Below are 2617 nucleotides of genomic sequence, written 5' to 3' on the forward strand. Positions count from 1 at the left end.
CGGGAGGGGAAGAGAGAGACAGAGAGGAAAGCGCGGCAGAGGGGTGGAGAAGCAAATGGGCACTTCTCCTGTGTGCCCTGGCCGGGAATCGAACCCGGGTCCTCCGCACGCTAGGCTGATGCTCTACCGCTGAGCCAACCGGCCAGGGCTCACTTTTTTTTTTTTTAAACTATTTTTTATTTATTTATTCATTTTAGAGAGGAGAGAGAGAGACAGAGAAGAGACAGAGAAGGAGAAGGGGGAGGAGCTGGAAGCATCAATTCCCATATGTGCCTTGACCAGGCAAGTCCAGGGTTTCAAACTGGCAACCTCAGCATTTCCAGGTCAACGCTTTATCCACTGCGCCACCACAGGTCAGGCTCATTTTCATTTGTTTCAAGGAAATATTCTATTTCTTCCTTGATCTCATTGTTAACCCATTTGTTATTTAATAACATGCTATTTAGTTTCCAAGTGTTTGAGTGTTTTTCAGTTTTTCTATTGGAGTTGATTTCTAGTTTTATGCCATTGTGATCTGAGAAGATGCTTGACATGATTTCAATCTTCTTAAATTTATTAAGATGCATTTTGTGTCCTAACATGTGGTCTATCCTAGAGAATGTACCGTGAGCACTTGAAAAGAATGTATACTCTGCTGCTTTAGGGTGAAAGGTTCTGAAGATATCTATTAAGTACAGTTGATCTAGTGTGTCCTTTAGATGTGTTGTTTCTTTGTTAATTTTCTTTTTTGAGGATCTATCCAGTGATGTTAGTGGTGTATTGAAATCCCCTACTATTACAGTATTGCTGTTGATCTTGCCCTTTATGTCCATTAAAATCTGCTTTATATATTTAGGTGCTCCTATATTAAGTGCATAGATATTTATAATGGTTATATCTTTCTGTTGGATTGCTCTTTTTATCATTATGTAGTGACCTTCTTTATCCCTTACTATAGTCTTTGTTTTAAAGTCTATTTTGTCAGGTATAATAAGTATTGCTACCCCAGCTTTTTTTTCATTTCCATGTACATGAAATATTATTTTCCATCCCTTTACTTTCAGTCTATGTGTATCTTTTGTTTTGAGGTGGGTCTCTTGTAGACAGCATATGTACAGGTCCTGATTTCTTATCTATACAGTTACCCTATGTTTTTTGATTGGAGCATTTAATCCATTTACATTTAAGGTTATTATTGATACGTAGTTGTTTGCCATTTTATACTTTAAATCTACATTCCTCCTTTACTAAATTCCCCCCCCCTTTTTTTTCTGTTTACAATAGGCCCCTTAACATATCTTGAAGCATTGGTTCGGTTGTAATAAATTCCTTGAGGGTTTTTTTTGCTTTTGTTTTTTTGTCTAGGAAGCTTTTTATTTCTTCTTCAATTTTCAATGATAGCCTTGCTGGATATGAAGTCTTGGTTGTAGGCTCTTGTTCTGCATTACTTTGAATATTTCTTGCCATTCCCTTCTGGCCTCAAGTGTTTCTGTTGAGAAGTCAGATGTCATCCTTATGAGGGCTCCTTTGTAGGTGATTGACTGCTTTTCTCTTGCAGCTTTTAGTATTCTCTCTTTATCTCTTAGCATTGGTATTTTAATTATTGTGTCTTGGTGTAGGTCTCTTTGGCTTCTTTAATGGACTCTCTGAGCTTCTTGAACTTGTGTGAGTTTTTCCTGCATCAATTTAGGGAAGTTTTCAGCTATGATTTCTTCAATCAGGTTCTCTATTCCCTGTACTTTCTCTTTTCCTTCAGGAACCCCTATTATGTGGATGTTGTTTCTCTCCACGTTGTCACAGAGCTCTCTTAGAGTTTCCTCTGACTTTTTGATCCTCTTTTCTTTTCTTTTTTTTTTTTATGTGCCTTGACCACGGGCCTTCAGCAGACCGAGTAACCCCTTGCTTGAGCCAGTGACGTTGGGCTCAAGCTGGTGAGCTTTTTTGCTCAAACCAGATGAGCCCTCACTCAAGCTGGCGACCTCAGGGTCTCGAACCTGGGTCTTCCGCATCCCAGTCCGACACTTTATCCACTGCGCCACTGCCTGGTCAGGCGATTCTCTTTTCTTTTTGCTGTTCTCCTTCCATGCTTTTGCTTATCATGTCCTCTAAATCGCTGATTCGATCCTGTGCTTCATCCAGCCTGCTTTTCCACTGCGCCATCACAGGTCAGGCTCATCCAGCCTGCTTTTATTTATTTATTTATTTATTTATTTATTTATTTATTTATTTATTTATTTCTCTATTGTCTTTCTGAAGCTGGAAACGGGGAGAGACAGCCAGACAGACTCCTGCATGCGCCTGACCGGGATCCACCGGCACGCCCACCAGGGGGCGACGCCCTGCCCCTCCGGGGCGCTGCTCCGCTGCGACCAGAGCCACCCCAGTGCCCAGGGCAGAGGCCAAGGAGCCACCCATAGCGCCCGGGCCATCCCCGCTCCAATGGAGCCCCGGCTGTGGGAGGGGAAGAGAGAGACAGAGAGGAAGGGGGGGGCGGAGAAGCAAATGGGCGCCTCCCCTACATGCCCTGGCCGGGAATCGAACCCGGGCCCCCCGCACGCCAGGCCGACGCTCAACCGCTGAGCCAACCAGCCAGGGCCCAGCCTGCTTTTAATTTATTCTAGTGTAGTCTTCTTTCTGA

This window comes from Saccopteryx leptura, chromosome 3 (assembly GCF_036850995.1).
Source record: "Saccopteryx leptura isolate mSacLep1 chromosome 3, mSacLep1_pri_phased_curated, whole genome shotgun sequence".
Taxonomy (NCBI): Eukaryota; Metazoa; Chordata; class Mammalia; order Chiroptera; family Emballonuridae; genus Saccopteryx; species Saccopteryx leptura.